Genomic DNA, 19580 nt, shown 5'->3' with positions numbered 1-19580 from the left:
AGAAGCAATACAAAACACAAGTGAGTGAGAAGAAGAAGTCCATTTGACTTCTGAAAACATTTGAAAATCAAGGCGCAGCTTCCAATTGGCTGCAGGAGCTTCCTGCACTCAATTGGAAGCCGCGTCGGACGTTCGGCTTCCAAAAAACATTTGCAAACTAGAACACTCACTTCCGGGTTTGCAGTCTTCAGGAACCAAAATGTTCGAGAACCAAGGTACAACAGTATAAACATACTAAGCATGCACTTCTACCTGCCACTTGGAAGCCCTCAAGAAGTGGTGAAGTGACTCCCCCAGGTGGCCTCAGTTTGCATCAGTCCGTGAATGAGCTTCTGAAAAACTCGGCCCAAACCATCCAGATTTTCTAGGTAGCCACCTCCTCCCAGTGCCTCACTTTAACCATTTCCAACATCAAATAAGTTTTCCAGCACTATCCTCCCAGACTGATTAAGGCGGGGGGGGGGGGCTTCACCTCCTCCCAACTGATTAGGACATCAAAGACTATTCTCACACCTTCAAAAACTTAACTGCTGCGAGGGAGGGGTAAGGAACAGAGGCAGGAAGGGTAACCATGTTAGAATCACTAACTCCTCGATATACATTTTGTCTTCTGGATGAATTTCCCATACAGCCTGTTTTCGAACCTGATTTGCATAGGAGCTCATGTTTAACTTAATTATCTCTAGCCTTTACCACATCATTGTCCCATCTAAAAAGCTGATCTTAAGGAAGCGGCTATATTATTTATGTATTTATTTTTAATTTACCAGATTTTTAGACCGCTCTTCATCTCACACACACAGTGATCTCTGGGGTGGTTTCCAACATAACAGATGCCTTTCAATAAAATTTTATTGAACAATGTGACCAAACCTTTAGTTTATTTATGGCATATTCCATTTTTTTGTGTTTTTTTACGCTGAACTAAAAGTTTCAATAAAAATATTTTGAATATATAACTATAATATAATATAATACAGCAATATAAAGCATTTTTAAGAACAGATAAATAAAATTCAGTGTGTAAACCAAGCATTAGGAAAACACAGCTAATTATAAACATTAGCTTAAAAATGACGAGAGCCCTAGAGCAATACTGGACAGTGGTGTAGCATGAGAACGCGGCCACAGGGGCAGTTGTCCTGGGTGCAAAAATTTGTTAGGGGAGCAAAAATTTGACACGTGGCACTGCTTCAATACAGCTGTGTGCTTCCGTTGCTGGGCTCCATTGAAAACAGCTTTTCCATGTGAACCAGGAAGTGACTTCTCCAGAATGACTCTTCTTATCTCTGCGGCTGTGATCTTCTGGGTGATGCGGACCTCATTTCCCTCCCTCCTACCCCCTCTGCATGGCCCTGGGCGCTAGCAACCCACTCTACACCACTGGCACTGGAAGATACATCTTTTGAGCTTCCACTTAGTGATTGGTCCAAACAATTGGGAGCAATTACAATAACAAATAAATTAGTGTTTTAAATACAGTATGTGAACCAGGCAAAATGTCAGGTTCCTTACTATGTGGTTTCCAACATCAGTCATACTCAGATTTACCCAATTGAAAAAAGAATGACAAGACCAAACTAGGCCCATTTATTCCAGTGTCAGTAAAACTTAGACCCAACCCTAGTGTAAAATAAACAGGTGTGTCAACTTAGCTGTTCAAAAAAAGGTGACAAAAATATTGTGTGTATTTGCTTAATTTATTATAAAAGAACTGCAAGAAGGGAAGTGGGAGTGAACTGAGCAAGAAGAACAAATAGTCCTGCATTGTGGGGTTTCTATATTTACTGAGACATTTTTGCCAGCAGGCACACTGACACCTGCAGACACCCCCAGTGGCAACCCCTGCTTTAAGGGTTCAGTAGGCAAATACTGGGTTGTGTGAAAAACTGGATCAAGAGAGAGCTAGTTAAGGGTTATCTGCTACTACGCCCACACATCCCTCTCCCTAAATTTGTATTAGGGGCTAGTGGTTGTCTTTGGTTTTGCATCTCAGGGGCTGCCATTCCTAAGTCCAGGTGAATGACCGCAGAGAAGTGATTGCTGGGCTGAACTTCTTACTAAAGATCCTGAATGCACAGGGCGTTTTCTCCTTTAATCCATGGAAACTGATGGCAATCTCCTCACCTTCCCATCTAGGGAAGAGGCGAGTGTGGAAAGGAGAGGTGGAGCAGGCTGCTGAAGCAATTAGCTCTAATTATTTACATGCAGAGACACATCGATACAATGCTCCTATTAGGAATAGCCACTTTGCTTGATTGCAAACATGCATGGCCAGCGATTTCAATAACAGCTGAGTTTAGATCTCGAGATAGATTTCTGGGAGTGACACAGATTAAGCCCTGCCTAATTTCAAATAAACATGTGTAGGAATGCATTATAATAATTTCCTAATCATTATTAAATGTGTATCCATAGATAACCCTTTTCTGCAAGCGCAGCTTTTACTCAGTGCTATATGTTATACAGTTTCCTCCCCTGCTTCCTGCATATTTCCTTTCCTTTGTGAAATAATGTGATCAATCCTCTTCTCAACTCTTTCCAAAGGTTTTTTATTTTCTCCAGCTATGATTAAAAAAAAACCTCCAGCTTTGAATTAAACTTGCATTCAATGGTGCGATGCTCCCATTATCTTTACTAATATATAGATATCTGAAAAACCACACATCAACAATGCCAAACTGCGAGCAAGACAGCCGCACAAACCAACACCTGAATGTATCAGACAATAAATAATCTATTGCTGTTCTTGTTATCAGATATTAGGCTGAAACTCAGTAACGCTCATTTTCCACAACAACTGCTAAGCATTCTGCGTGTCCTCAAGAAAGGACACCAAAGGGTGCCAAGATCTCCCTGGAAATGTTCATTGCACTGTTTGTATATTGCTACTAAGGGCACTGGAAACAAATTCCATTATGAAACATACTGCAAATGAAATCTGTAGAAATATTGTCTCAAATTCTAAAACTATAATTCCCCCTTCATTCTAGGGCTTGTGCTGTAGTATTGCTTTATTTGTTATCTGCTCGCCTTTGGCAAAACTACAAATAACTTATGTTTGTATACAAGGAGGATAATTTTTTTAAAAAACCAGGGTACACATTTGTTTTCCTGCACTGATATGACCTCCCAGCCAGAATACTGCATGACCCAGTGACCCTCTAACAATCTGCTCTGACGGGTTCGAGTCGTAGCAGTTTCTCAAGAGCTCTTGGACAAGAACTCACTCATCTCAGGTTCTTATTTCTTCCATGACGGAGCCCTGCCTGAAAGCTTTTGCGGCTGTTTAGTTGAATGCTTCTGCTTACATTTGAAGGCCCAGGAATAGGGAGCCTCTGGTGCCCCAGGTTTTGGTCAAGTCTATACACAGTGGCAAAGCAAGCCAATCCGGAACCTGGGGTCGTGGCCAGCTGGGGCAGGATGCTCCGCAGGGCCTCCAAGGAGTCTGCCTGCCTCCTCCACCTCAGCCGCCCTACAGCTGGGGGGGAGGCAGTGGCGGAGCTTCATGCTCCGGCACCAGGGGGGGCGGAGAGCAGGCGGGGGCAGGGCTGGTGCATGTCCCGGGGGTGTGGCACACCGTCCACAGGGGGGGTCTGCCGTGATTGCACTCTGGGGATTGTGCTGCCGGGGGTGGTGTGCTCCCCCCGCACTCCTCTTCCTCTGCCAGTGGGGAGAGGCGGAGGGTGGATCGTTTGGGGTAGCGGGGAGCCTGTGGGTGCCCAAGCCAGGAGAGACGTGTGGCTCTCAGGAGAGACATGTGGCTCGGGTGCGCTGCAGGCCCCGCGGTGAGTGCCGCCCAGCATTTTGTCACACACACCCCAGTGGTGACGCCCATGGCAGCCTGCACCCACCACACACCCCTTCCTCTGCCCCTGTCCATATGACCTGTTTAGTGAGCATTCATCCTGATTTGTTTGAGGCGAGGTTATACAGCATTGTTCAAGAATTATGCTATTTCAGTGCAATTTCCAATTACTTGGCGCAAAATGTTCAATCCTTAGGGAAAGCTGGCTTCTGGCACATGACCTCCCCCTCAGCTTTAGGCTGCACACACACTATATCTTTAGAGCACATTAAAAGCACTCCCCCTCCTCAAAGAATTCTGGGCCCTGTAATTTAAGCGTCGCTGGGATCTGTAGGGGGTAAACTTCAGTGCCCAGAACTCTTTGAGGGGGTAAATGTGCTTTAAATATATAGTGTGTATCATGCCTTTAATATGCAGCCTGAATTTGCCAGGATGCGACTGAATCCCAAGTGAAATAGTGACAGTCTGGACGTGTCCATTGCCGGTCGATAGCTCTCATCTTCCATGACCATTGGCCACACTGGCTGGGCTTAATGTAAATGGAGACCAACAAGCAGCTACAGTGGTACCTCGGGTTAAGAACTTAATTCATTCCGGAGGTCCATTCTTAACCTGAAACTGTTCTTAACCTGAGGTACCACTTCAGCTATTGGGGCCTCCCGCTGCTGCCGCAGCACGATTTCTGTTCTCATCCTGAAGCAAAGTTTCTGGGTCAGCAGAGTCTGTAACCTGAAGCGTCTATAACCTGAAGCGTCTGTAACCCAAGGTACCACTGTAGTTCATGGTTCCCGTGCCACTATTGTGCCACAGGACACAAGTCTCTCCACCCACTCACATAACCTTAGAATATATTTTTTCCCTTATGATTTAAAATGCTTCCTAGAAATCCACACATACACCACTGAAGTGCAGCATGTTCATACAAGTTCATAGAATGTAACTAGACAAAGGCAACCCCTTTTCTCTCAAGAAAGGGAAGAGACTGCGAGCCCATGCACTAACCCCCCCCCCTGGCCTGGGAGCCAACGCATAAATAATGAGACACGACAACAGATGTATGGGATAAAATGGGAGAGATGGGTCGGCTGGAGCCCTGCAATACCTGGTCCTTGCTCCACCCCACAGCCGGCAGCCAATTGGGTACCAAGGGAGGGGGCGGAGCAACAGCCAGCAACCAAAAAGGGGGTGTCACCCTGGCACAGGAAGCCCAGGATTGCAAACCCCACCCACTGCCTTGATGAGTGAACAGTAATTATAGAGTTTTACTTATTTATTTATGCAGGGATGTGAGGGCATCTGGACTGGAGCCAAATGTGGCCTTATCCAGGCCTCTCTGCCCAGACCACACCCTTCCCCACCTATGCTCCGCACCTTCCTCAGGTGCTTTTGCCTGGCTAGATGTGTTATTAACTGTAATAATGAGTCTTGCTAATGCAGAACGTAGAAATCTCAAGCTTCTGCCTGGCTGGAATGTAGCCTGTTGGACAGTAAAAGTCATATCCTTTGCTACTCCCACTTTTGCCTCTGGCATGATATGGCTCTTGGAAGGCTGGTCCACAAGGGAATGTAGGCTCTCTGGCTGGGCGAGATTCCATACCCCCCCTTTCAAAAGTTCAGTTCATTGAGAGGAGCACCTACACTTCCACTCCCTTCCAGTGTGGTGTAGTGGTTAAGAGCGGTAGACTCGTAATCTGGTGAAACGGGTTCGCGTCTCCGCTCCTCCGCATGCAGCTGCTGGATGACCTTGGGCCGGTCACACTTCTCTGAAGTGCCTTAGTCCCACTCACCTCACAGAGTGTTTGTTGTGGGGGAGGAAGGGAAAGGAGAATGTTAGCCACTTTGAGACTCCTTTGAGTAGTGATAAAGCGGGATATCAAATCCAAACTCTTCTTCTTCTTCTTTGAGGGCTGCACACTGGCGGCTCTTTTGAGCATGAGTGAGCAATTCCCACAGTCTTTTAAAGAAATTCCAGAAAGAAATGAACAAACAGATTATTTATTATCTTTTACCCAGCAAGGCAACTTCTCCCACCTGTTCCAAAGAAGAACACAAAGGGAGAAAACCTCTTTAAAACATTATATGAAAAGCCACACTCTTCAAACCACTTCTCTTGAAAAACAAAACAAAACACAGGCCTACTCTGAAGTTAGACAATTAGGTGAAGCAGCCTACCTTCCTTATGTAAACCTGCAGGCCTGTGTCAACAGATGCAACCACATTAGCAAGAAAAGCTGCAGATTCTGCCAGGAGAATAATTCCCTCCCTTTAACGCTCACAAATTCAAATAGAAAGCTGTTCCTTCAGAAGCATGGCAGAGTTTTTCTCAGTCTCTGTTGCCTACAAGGAAACCATTAATCTACACCAGCTTCCCACAAACTGCTGCTTTCCAGATATTTGAGACTTCCAACTCCCATCAGCCTCAGCCAGTGGATGGAGTCCTTATGCCTTCATTTGTACCCATTAGGACCCACAGTACAGAGTGAGCTTTCCTCAGGGCAATGAAAAAGAGTCAGAGAACATGTCCTCCAGAACTTCTCAAGAGCTTGCTCACTATTGTGTGACATTTTAGATGTTCACGCTAAAGCAGATTTTGGGTAATTTTTCTAACCACAGCTGCATTCCCATTTTTGTGCATCTCTGAAGAATAGAGGGTCATTGAGCAGTAGGGGGAAGAGCAGGACAATGTGGATTTTGTTCAGGGTTTGAGGGTGTCAGGGAGAAAAGTAGGAACTGTGAACCCTAAGCCCCTGAACTAGGGGGGTAACTCTAAGCCCCTAAAGTTTAGGAACCTGAAAGCCAAATCACCTAAGAACCCGCATTCCAATGCACAGCCTCCTAAACTTTGCTGTATATGCTTGATTTGATTTGAAGAAATTCTGGCCTTCTTTTCAAAGCAGTATCACATGCAAAATATGATGAAAAGCGGTAGATATTGTTTGTTACTTCAGTTTCTTTGCTAATTAATTGCCTGTTGGTATAGCATAATTTTATACTTTACCCAAAGTGGTAGTAGCATGAACCAGCTCCCATCTAGTTTAAGACATTAAAACCCACATAAATTCATGTTACTTTTCTACACATTGTTGGTTAGGTAGAGCTTTCCACAAAAGTAGTTATTATATTGTGACTACTTAGGATCAAAGAAACCACAATGGCACTGAATAGCAAGGAATAGCACTTTTAATCTCTTGCCCCACTCCCGTTCCAATTAGCTGTTGCCTGCAGGTCGTTTCCTGGAGATTACAGTGGTACCTCGGGTTACATACGCTTCAGGTTACAGACGCTTTGAGGTTACATACTCTGCTAACCCAGAAATAGTACCTCAGGTTAAGAACTTAGCTTCAGGATGAGAACAGAAATCTTGTTCCAGTAGCGCGGCAGCAGGAGGAGGCCCCATTAGCTAAAGTGGTGCTTCAGGTTAAGAACAGTTTCAGGTTAAGAACAGACCTCCAGAACGAATTAAGTTCTTAACCCAAGGTACCACTGTAGTTCAAGAAATTGCCTTAATCCCACCAGCTACAATGGAACTTAGTTTGGACCAAAAAACACATAGGATTGCACTCAGGTCTTTAAGGTTGGACCTCTCCTTCTTTTGCATTTCTTGCTACAGACTAACAGGGTTATCCTGGAACAAATAAGTGAGTACTCTTAAGTAATTAGGTAAATGTTTGGAGGCTTTACAGTCTGTTAATCCAGGCTGTACATAGCATGTCTGAGGAAAAGATGAAGACCAAGGAAAGATCAATACCTTTTGAAAGTAAGTTAGCAAATATGTAGCCTTCTTAGGCTGTGTACACATTATAGTGTGGTCCCACTGCTGGAGTTTGAAGCTGTGTACTCGTGACATCAGCTGCAATCCATATTTGTGCTGTAGTTTCTCGAGAAATGCTGCTGTTTGATACCTTTTCCTTAAATCAGCTTACATCCAGTTTGAAAACGTGAGCCACATTCACGTCGCAGGTAAGCTGAAGTGTGTACATTTGAGACAGCTGTTCCATATGCACATGCACAGTGCACAGCTTCGTGAATAGGAGTTTTAGGGAGGGGTTGCAGGCAAAGAGAAACCAAACAGGGGTAATACGTATGGGGTTAAGACATCACTGTCTTAATGGGGTAACTGTGCCCCTTAAGGACCAGGTGCACAGCCTGCGAGTCATTTAGACTTACAGCTGTCCATGGAGGCACAGGTCAATTCTGTGTCCAGGGTGGCTGTCTACCAGCTCCACCTGGTACGCAGGCTGAGACCCTACCTGCCCGCGGACTGTCTTGCCAGAGTGGTGCATACTCTAGTTATCTCCCGCTTGGACTACTGCAATGCGCTCTATGTGGGGCTACCTTTGAAGGTGACCTGGAAACTGCAACTAATCCAGAATGCGGCAGCTAGACTGGTGACTGCGAGTGGCCGCCAGGACCACATAACACTGGTCCTGAGAGATCTGCATTGGCTCCCAGTACGTTTCTGAGCACAATTCAAAGTGCTGGTGCTGACCTTTAAAGCCCTAAACGGCCTTGGTCCTGTATACCTGAAGGAGCATCTCCACCCCCATCGTTCTGCCCGGACACTGAGATTCAGCGCCGAGGGCCTTCTGGCGATTCCCTCATTGCGAGAAGTGAGGTTACAGGGAACCAGGCAGAGGGCCTTCTCGGTAGTGGCGCCCGCCCTGTGGAACGCCCTCCCTTCAGATGTGAAGGAAATAAGCAGCTATCTTATCTTTAAAAGACATCTGAAGGCAGCCCTGTTTAGGGAAGTTTTTAATATTTAATGCTGTATTGTTTTTAACACTCGATTGGAAGCTGCCCAGAGTGGCTGGGGAAACTGAGCCAGATGGGCGGGGTATAAATAAATTATTATTAGTAGTAGTAGTATTAGCATTTTTATCACTGCCCCCTCTCTGGTTTGGACAGGAATATTCAAATGCAGCTTGAAACAATGCGAGCGGTGGTGAGCGACTTCGCTGAGTTTTAAGCCACTAATGTATGTGAACATAGCCTTAGTGTTCATTAAAAAAAAAGTTCAGAATGAAAACTAAAGTTAGACAGAATCTGTGAACACAATCACAGGGCCTGTTTAGACACACTGAACCAATTATGTGCATAACAAAAAATATCTCAAGAGTTTTGAATTCAACTAGTTTTGAATTTCTAATGCAGTTTTCCACGAAGGAGTGAGGGATTCTGCTTGGAGCGTTTGTGTGCCAAACTCCAGAGCCATTAGCAGAATCATTAAATTGTTTTCTGGAAGCTGGCATTTGTCTTGAAGCTTGCCACTTCTCTTTCGCTTTTAAAAAATGTGTAATGATCAATGGACAATGCAACCATTCAAGTGTTTCCATTTGCTCATGAAAGCATGAATTGTACACAGTTTAATGCATGGGGGGGGGGACATGCAGCCCATTATTACTAGATACACACACACAAACACAAACAGCAGATTAGAGCTGGAAAGTCTCATCCTGCTACAATACCTATTTTCTCCCTGATTGTGATATTCTTCTGCAGTGCCCTTGCTTTATCTAATCCTGACATAATTTTGAAGGAACTGTCAATGCATTTGTATGTTAATATACAGTAAGCCCTCAACAGTTGAGATGCAGGTGGTGCTGTGGTCTAAACCACAGAGCCTAGGGCTTGCCGATCGGAAGTCAGCAGTTCGAATCCCCACGATGGGGTGAGCTCCCGTTGCTCGGTCCCAGCTCCTGCCAACCTAGCAGTTCGAAAGCACATCAAAGTGCAAGTAGATAAATAGGTACCACTCCAGCGGGAAGGTAAACGGCATTTCCATGCGCTGCTCTGGTTTCGCCAGAAGCAGCTTAGTCATGCTGGCCACATGACCCGGAAGTTGTCTGCGGACAAACGCCAGCTCCCTCAGCCAGTAAAGCGAGATGAGCACTACAACCCCAGAGTCGTCCGCGACTGGACTTAACGGTCAGAGGTCCCTTTACCTTTAAGCCCTCAACATAACTTGCAGGCTTACTGTAAATCATTTTGAAATTTTCCCTCTGTAGCTCTTAACAAAGATTGGCTTTAAAAAAGGAAAGCTAACAACACAAAATGCAAAGATATGCAAACTAATCAGTGTGTGCAGTTCATCCACCCATCTGTCCTAAGTTTTATAACACACACAAAGCTGAGAATGCAAGGAGTGCCATTAACCCTTTCAAACTCACCACCCTACTGCAGCCATAATGGAACCCCCCCCCCCCCATTTCAAAGCTGCTATTTGCTTCCCTCCAGCACCAAGTAGCAGTTTTGAAGGGGAGCAGGATTTTCATGAGGACTACAACATGGAGAAAGGATTAGAGTGTCTGCCCTTCCCATGCCCATATGCCATAGCCCCAATCCTTATTAAACCCCTCACAAAATATTCTGCTAAAAAAAGACCAGGCACGTATTAAAGGCAACCACGCGTTTCATGCATCATGTAACTTGTGAGTTGCCTTTGGTTTGAAAGGGCAATTCCAGGCCAGCCTTGACATTTACAACCCTTCTGTGCACAGCTTATGTTTCTCCTACATGGCCTGACAATCCGAGAGAAATTATTACCCTAGTTTAGCAGTGCGTAATAATCCTTCCAGACTGAAGGTGCCCTGAAAATGCCTCAGGCAACATTTTAATAAGCTTTTGCCGGATTTTCATACACATTAAAAGCAGAAGCCTAATGGATGTTTATTATACGTTCTCCAAATAAATGTATCTGTTGTGCCTTCTCTAATTTCAGCCTATCAGGCGCTTTGAAAGCAGTGATCCTCTAACCTTCTCTCTCTCTCCATATTTGCAAGCATTTTATGCAACACCAGCAGTGTAAAGGCCTTGAGGGGCTAAACAGACATGGGAGGGCATGAAGGCCAGGGGAAATTCTCCCCCTTGTTCTCCTTCTGCTGCACCACTGAGTGCGACACTTCCTTCTTTTAACACAAACAGGGCCCAAAGGTGGCAGGGAGAGAGGTCAAAGGCTGCAATCCTCTATACACACTGTTGTACACACCAGGGAGGGGCCAGATATGTCTGCAGATTACCTGCTTGTTTCTCCACCCCTCACAATGTACAGAACTCCTGTTCATGATGCAGTCATCTGCGTATGCACAATGAATGTCTCAGAATGTACACACCTCAGATTAACTGCAGGGTGAATGTGGTTTAGGTTTTCCTTTCAGACTGAAGCTGGTTCGAGGCAAAATACACAGATCAGCAGTATTTCTTATGAAACAGCAGGATATCTCTGCATTGTGTGTAAAGTTGTGCACACAATGATTCAAATTCCAGTGAGCCAGAGTAAAAATACAACAATGTGTATGCAGCCTAATATATTCATTGTATATTTGTTTACCTAATTTCAGAAGGTATTGGTTTTCCCTTGGTTCCCATATCAAACATAGCCAAGGATGATTAATTGGTTGCAAGTCCTTTCAACATAAAAATAAAAAAAGAAATCAAATATTTACCTAATTGAGAGTTTTCACATATAACATGTAACATAGCCCTGCTTGTTACAACAAATGCAAAAAATAGGGGGAATGGCTTGTGGAATCTTAAGAACCTTACTGCAACCTTATAATTTTAACCCTTTACTGGTTCCAGGAATTGTGGGGTTTCTGCCCACAACCCACAAACTCATAACAATATAATGAGCAGCTGCCTTATATTTGTATTCCTCCTTTATTCTGTTATTGAACCCTAAGGAACATGCATGCAGTTCCCTCCCAGGCAGGCGGCCATTCAGGTACTGACCACACCTGCTTAGTGTCTTGGGGGTGGCCTCATTCAGACCTTACTAAAGCATAAAACAGGTTTTTGCCTGGTCTAGTTCATCTTTGGGAAACAAGGGTCAATTCCCTCTCAAACAAGACAAGCAGCTGTGGGATCTCCTAAAGTCTTGCTTGAGAATAATCTTGGATAAATCATAAAAGGTGCTGTTGAGAGTGAATTAGTGTTGTCATGTCAAATCAGGACGAGAAGATCTTGCAGTAGGGCCATTCACAAAAGGGAAAACAATGTCCACATGAAGCACTGCAGTTGTAGAGTCCAAAATGGAATGAATAACACCACTTTGGATGCACTAAGAACAAGAGGAAAATATGGGGTGGGTGTTATTAAAGAGCACAGAAAGAACCTCATAGTGACATGGCGATGTGACAGGCTGGCTTTCCCAAGGCTGATGTCCAAAGATAATTCATTCACATACATTATTGAAGCAAGACAAACTTTTTGCTTCCCAAAATAAACATCCCATTAGCTGTTCCATTATGTACAAAGTGTGTGTCACTTGAGGAAGTGTGCATTAAAAAGAATGAATCAAGTCACAGAATCAGAGAATCACAGAATGGTAGAGTTGGAAGGGACCCCAAGGGTAATCTAATCCAAAGTCCTGCAATGCAGGAATCAAGTGTTTATTCATGGAAAGCTATAGATCCTGTGTGGGAGACGCAGGGACACGCAAAACATACGAGCTGCTGAGAGATCTTCATTTTGTTTTTGTTTTTTTATACAATATTTAGTGGTGAGAGCTTCCTTTGCCGACTTTTGTATACACCGCTCAAGATTTCATCACCTGATTGCCCAACACCCAGTGATTCACACAGCTGAATGTGTGAAATGTTGCTATTAAAAACCATGGAAGTGAGAGATTATTCATAGAAAGTTATTAATATATGTGATGCCAGGTTCCCTAGGTGCAGCAGTAGCACTAAGAATTTCAGTCACTGAGTGACAAGCATGTTTGTGTGAACTCACACTAAGAATCTTTTAATCTTTTAATTTTTTTTTATTTAATTAGCACAAGGCCAAACAATAGAACTCTGCCACGAACATCCCAGCACTTCAAGCTGTCATGAGCTCAGGGACTTGGCGAAACTTTGCTTGTTTTGTGTCATCTCTAACAAAACTGTTTCAAGGGTTTCCTGTTATGTTGGGCTAGGAACTCTGAGTCAGAGAAGCTCCACAGTCACAGAAGGTGGAAAGTAATTGGAGGGAGTGGTGGTCAGTCAGCACTATTGGCTCAGGAAAAAAGGATGCAAAGGCAACAAAAGGGTCAAAGGGTCAGGCTGCTGATCAGAAAGCATTGCTGGACCTTTAAACCCTCCCCAAAAGCAGGAAACCCAGCAGCCACAATTTCTCCCCCTATCCTCTCTTACCTGCTGCAGTGAGTAGGACCCTAGGTATGTCACATAGTAAGTATTTTGGTGGGAGTGAATGGACAGAAGCCGTTAATGAAAGGGGCAGTGGACCAAAGCCAGAGGTTAGCCAAGCCAAGGTTACAGCTGGGAAATCTGTTCAGAAGAGAAAGAAGCTTAGACTGGGAAATAGAGAAGATTATGAAACTAAAGGCAAGCAGATAGATCAAGAATGTAGAATGGGATGCACATAGCCAGTGTTTGAGTGTCACAAAATTTTACAAAATACATGGAACATGCTTGGGTTTTGGTTTTTTTTAAATGTCAAATCTTCATCTCAGAATTGAAATGTTGAAACTGAAATTTCATGTCATACTTCAAAATCCAGCTCAGTAATCAATGAATGACATATGGAGCGTACCACATTCTAGCATACTGAGTTGTCAAATACTGATTGCTACTGCATTTCTGCTGTTAGATGCTGTCAGATACTGATGAATATCTTTGACTGCTACTGCATAGATGGTCAAAACACAGAGGAGCTAAGCATGAGTAACATTCAAATCATTTTGCCTGGGTAGAGAAGTGCCCTCACAAAAAGTGTATGGGGGAGCAATGGAGACAAATCAGAGCTTTTTCCAAAAAAGATAGCGTTTATTAAAATGATATAATGAACAGCAATTTAAATGCTTAACTATGAAGCTCTATAAAGAGAGAGAGGGGAAAGGAGGGAAACAAGTAGGGTTGATATAGATGTATGGTTTGGCTTTTGACTTCAGAGAAAGTGAAGGAATTCTTGGACACTTTAAGTATCTATACGTTTTAATTAATTCACAAAACATGTCTGACTGATGACAAGCAGGATTCTGAATCCACTTGTTTCTGTGATGCTGCTGCTTAACTGTGTCAACTGTCAAATATTAAATGGCACTGTCAAACGCTGTTCCTACATGTTAGTTATCAAATTTTGTATATACTGTATGTGTAAATAAAACCATATATCATAAATGGACCAGGGTCTCTAGGGACCATCACTCCAAGGAAACCAGCGCCAGAGGAACCTCTAATCTCTAAGTGCTTGGAATTTACTGTATTTTTCGCTGCATAAGACACACTTTTTTCCTCCTAAAAAGTAAGGGAAAATGTTAGTGTGTCTTATGGAGCGAATGGCACTGCGAATAGAGAGGGAGCGCTGCGCAGCGCCCCTTCAGCGAAGTGGGAGGAGGAACGGAGCCCCTTCTGTTCCTCCTCCCGCTTCACTGAAGGGGTGTTGCGCAGCTCTCCCTCTCTGCACAGCGCCCCTCCTGCGAAGCGGGAGGAGGAACAGAAGGGGCTCCTTCTGTTTCTCCTCCTGCTTGACTGAAGCGGCGCTGCGCAGCTCTCACTCTCTGCACAGTGCCCCTTCAGCAAAGCCCTCTCCTGGCTTCTGCCTTAGCCACACGCAGCCTCTTCGGGCAGGGGGAGCCTTCACCCCGCAGCCCGGGAGAGGCTGCACGCGGCTATCCCATAAGCCAGGACAGCAAGAGGGATCGCTGTGCAGCGATCCTGCTTGCTGTCCTGGCTTCTGCCTTAGCCCCTTCCGGGCAGAGGGAGCCTTCATCCCGCTGCCCTGAAGAGGCTTGGTGCGGCTATCCCAGAAGCCAGATCCCTGGCTTCAGCGATTCAGATTTTTTTTTCTTGTTTTCCTCCTCCAAAAACTAGGTGCGCCTTATGGTCTGGTGCGTCTTATGGAGCGAAAAATACGGTATGTACCTGCAACAATATTATCCATAACGGGATTGAATTCTAGCCATCACAAGTATGGTTCCTCTCCCAGAATAGAGCTCATTCATCCCCTTCTTTCCACAGCACTGCAGCATCGCTCCACCAAAAAACAAAACAGTTTCTGAGGGATGGGGAACCTTCAGGAATGGTGTAGAGCAGGGTTTATCTTGCCTGGGTTTATCTTGCAGCAAGTTTATCTTGCCTGGGCTGGATCGGTCCCGCAGAGATTCCTCTGTGGGCTGGATTGTGTGCCAATTGTGATTTTTGGAGTGTCTGCATCTGCGCAGATGTGATTTCCGGTACCACGTAAGCGAGTCCCTGCGCCGCGCTGCGCCGGTTTAGCACAGCACACAATCGGGCACCTTGGTACGGGGGCGGCTCGTGGACCGGTCAAACAACCTCCGTGGGCTGCTTCTGGCCCATGGGCCTTAGATTGGTGATCCCTGGTATAGAGGCTGTCATTGAAGGAAAGAACTAATGGAAATTAGACTTCCCACTCCCTACTCCTTTGTATTGAACTCAGATTTTGAAAGTTTGAGCCAAGCCTTCATCTCTCAACATGAAAGAATTAACTCCAAATCTTTACAAGTTAGCTTTGCACAGGAGCAAAATCCAGTTATGAAAATTAGGAGTTATCAGCTCCATGAAACATAGTTTAAGAAGCCTGTCTTACTCTATATTATACAGTTTGAAATAGTGGTGGAAGTTGCTATTTTCAGGGGCATTGTTTTGAATCTGGGAAGTCTGAAGTGAAAGTCAGGAAGAGGATGTTGGAAGGTTAGGAGCATATTAGTCTGTGGCACAAAAGAACAATGATTTAACTGAGCACTTCCTTTCCTAACAATAAACTGTCTTGTTTCTGAACCTTCAGTGGCAACTGTGTTTTCAAAGGTCTTCCCAAGCCACAAAACCTTAAATACCACATAAGAAAGAAGAGGGTTAGATTGTCAGGTTTGCCTTACTAAAGTCTTAGCCATTTCATTTATGCTCTTAAAGACGTTCCAAAGCATCAATATTAATGTCATCATGGGATTAAAAAGCAAAGTTACACCATTAATGCACAAGAAATGCCTTTCATCTCATCAGACCAATTTTCTTATTCAAATAAAACACTCTAATACAGTAGTCTTCAATAGATTTTCTTAAACCAAGGTGACAATTCAATCCTAATATTTTCAGTGCTAATATTTGTGTAGTTCTCTTTTACTATCTGTTTAAAAACTCTTTCATTCCCAAAGCAAAGTAAATACTAAAATTCCATTTTCTTCTCCCTCACCATGCTAGGCATATTTTAGTTCCATTATAAAATATATGAAATCCTTTTTTCTGTCATAAGTGATACTTTGGTTGCCAAAAGCTTTCTTTCACTTCATGGAAAGGAAGTATGAATATCCCAATTTGTTTTCCATTTGGACTGAAGCTTTTAAGTACTAAATGTTGAAACTGATGGTGTTAATGAGAATTTGACATTAACTTTTGTGACACTCAGTTGGGTTGTATTCAGAGGATGGCAGCAGCCAGTGGGCAAAGTAAATGAAGGGGTGTTCCATACATCTGTTATTCAAGCTTCTGGATTCATTTCTAAAAAAGGGGAAGTTCCACGTTAGCCAAAAGTTGACCGTGGTTTCAATTGTGATATCGTAAGAACGTAAGGAGAGCCTGCTGGATCAGGCCAATGGCCCATCTAGTCAAGTATCCTGTTGGTCAACAGTGGTCAACCAGGTACCTGTGGGAAGCTGGCAAGAAGGACCTGAGGACAACAGCTCTCTCCTCTCCTGTGGTTTCCAGCAACTGGTATTCAGAAGCATAGTGCTTCCAGCCGCGAAGGCAGAAGATAACCACCCTGCTCAGCAGCCACTGATAGCCTTTACCTCCATGAATTTGTTGAATCATTTAAAGTTGGTGAGTTCCATAGTTTAACTAGGCACTGTGTGAATAAGTACAGTGGTACCTCGGGTTAAGAACTTAATTCATTCCGGAGGTCCGTTCTTAACCTGAAACTGTTCTTAACCTGAAGCACCACTTTAGCTAATGGGGCCTCCCGCTGCCACTGCCGTGCGATTTCTGTTCTCATCCTGAAGCAAAGTTCTTAAACCGAGGTACTATTTCTGGGTTAGCGGAGTCTGTAACCTGAAGCGTCTGTAACCTGAAGCGTCTGTAACCCAAGGTACCACTGTGCTTTCATCTGTCCTGAATCTTTCATCTTCATTGGATGTTCACAAGCTCTAGCACCATAAGAGATAAAACCTTTTCTCTATCTATGCATTGCTTTATATACTTCTTTCAAGTTACTTCTTAATCACCTTTTCTGTTTAAACTAAAAAAACCCAAATGTTTGCAACCTTCCTTTTTACGGGACTGGCTCCATCTCCTTGACCTTTTCGGTTGCCCTTTTCTGAACCTTTTCACAACCTCACAATGCCCTTTTTGAGGCAAGGTGACCAGAGCTGTACACAGTATTCAAACTGTGCAGATCTGTTTAACGGCATTATCCTGTAATGAATGGCTGGCTTATAGAAGGACTGGCCACCAATGTGGCTGCAAGCCAGCTCAATCCAGGAATTTCCCCAACTGAATGAATTAATAGAGGTGGCGGCCAATGGACCCCACTGTGAGTTACCCCCTCTGAGTTAGCTCTCAGAGGCAACTAACAGAAAAATGCAAGGGAGAGCAAGGGGTGAATGGAGTGCTATCTACCCATTAGTTGTGTTTTTCACTTGTGCATTTAAAAGTGAAACAAAAAAGCTTAGAATTAGCATTATTTATAGGCCTTTGAGATTTCCAGTGTGATAGGAACCTTATGGGTGAGTATTTGAGTGTTAAGTAGTAGATTCTGGGAAAGCACAAAACACTGAGTTTGTGGGGGCTCCCATTATCTATGCCTGTATAAAGAGCCAAGAGGAGAAATCAACTCACATTTGTAGGCAACATCACATTCACATCAGATTTATTTTGGCATTTACAATTATTTCCCACAATAATATCCAGGTAAAATCCTGAACAAGGCCAACGTTCACCAAATGCTGCACAACAGCAAGATGTTCTCACCATAAAAATTCTCAGAAGCTTGACATTTTATCTTCACCTCACATACAAAAACACTCCTTAGAAAGAACTAGGTGTGTTATTTTCAAAGTTGCCACCATTTGTCACAATTCCTGCAGAATAGCCCTGATTGTCGTCATCTGCGCAATGAATAGCTTTCACCATCTCCTGAGCAATTCCTGAAAACTATACTGGTTGATTTATCCAAAGTTTGAGTTAAAGTAAAAGTTGTGTTATGTCTATGCACCTGCTGCACTAAATTCTTTAGGGGACTCTCAGAAAACAAAGCATGAAAATAGAAGAGGGGCTATGGAATAAGTTTTGAGGGGTGCATACAATTTCCACTTAGCCTAGCAGGATTATTTGAGCAGAAGGCTTCACAAAGGTAAGACGGACCACTCTATAGAGGCAATGGCTTATAGGTGCAAATACACCTGCAGTGCATTTGCTGCATGAGCCACACAGCGGACATCTAGCTCCATGTGTACAAAATAATATGCCTTTTGTGGGCAACCCTCTGCGTTTATTTTGTTAGTTCTGGAGTTCAGGAAGGGACACAGAGGAGACAAAGGAATACTTTTTTATGAAGTCAATGATTTGTTTTATTTAAATAATCCAATAAACATGGTACTTTACCTGTTTTGTAGAGTGCACGACTAAAACCACCCTTACCCATTTTTCCCTCTGAAAGAGAGGAAATGACCTTTTCTGCTGCTCTCCATTTCCTCTTGATCTGTTTGTGCAAAGGGTAGGCACCATTACTTGGAGGCTGCTTGCTGCCTTTTCCCTCCAAGTAGGCTTAATGGTGCAAGGGATGTGCCTCAGACGCAGGCAACTGCTCTGAGTGCAAAAGGTTATTCGTCTTCAAGAGAAATTAAAAGGGGGGAGGATTAAAAGTGCCCCCTTTCCCCAAATACAACCCCAGCAAGTCACTTGGCAGCTGGGTTCAACTCATGCCATGTGAATGGCTGAGATTTGGTGCATGGAGAAGGTACACCTAACCTCCTCCTCTTCAATTTATCATGAAAAACGCGCACACAGAAATGTTTCTCAGATTCTAACCTATCAGTGCCACAGAAGGAGGGCAAGAGTGGCCCTGCAAAGAGCAGTGTGTAACAGGAGGCTTCTTGAAAACTGAAAGCTTCGTACAGTGAGCTCATTGTGTGCAGTGGCAAACCGTTTGAATAAATTGCTGGCGTGGCATGTATTTCTCCACCCGGCTTATTATCCATATGAAGCATACCTAAGACACTGTAGCAGAAGTCGCTCCTGTGAAGGTACTCTCTCTCTCTCTTGTGTTATCCAGTAAGTAACACTATACATAGTTGTACTCTGCAAGATCCCTGCTGAATTAGCCCAAGTCATCTATTCCAGCACCTCATTTTCTACAATGACTAGGCTTAGGTGTCAAGCAAGAAACTGTCCTCTCCTGATTTTGCTTGAAGCACCTGGTATTCATTGGCATACTTTATTTCCTCTTAAAAAGTGCACATAGCCATCATGGATCTTTATAGACACTGATAGACTTATGTTCATTTATCTGTCTAATCCCCTTTCAAAGGCAACTAAACTACTGACCATGACATCATATTGTGGCAGCAAGTTCCATAAATTAATTAGGTGCCATGTCAAAAACCTAATTTCCTTTGTCTATCCTGATTCTCCTGCCAATCGGTTTCAACCGGGTTCAAAATCTAGTATAGGAGAAAACTCTCACAGTTTCTCCACACCACACATAATTTTGCAAATCTTTTTCATGTACCTCTATAGTCGCTTTTCTTCTTCATAAGGAATATGTTCCAGCTCCTGGTGGTTTGGTTTCCATACCTTCCAAGGTTTACAAACACCCCAGT

This window comes from Podarcis raffonei, chromosome 11, assembly GCF_027172205.1.
Source record: "Podarcis raffonei isolate rPodRaf1 chromosome 11, rPodRaf1.pri, whole genome shotgun sequence".
In the NCBI taxonomy this organism is placed as follows: Eukaryota; Metazoa; Chordata; class Lepidosauria; order Squamata; family Lacertidae; genus Podarcis; species Podarcis raffonei.
This window is presented reverse-complemented; position numbering follows the sequence as displayed.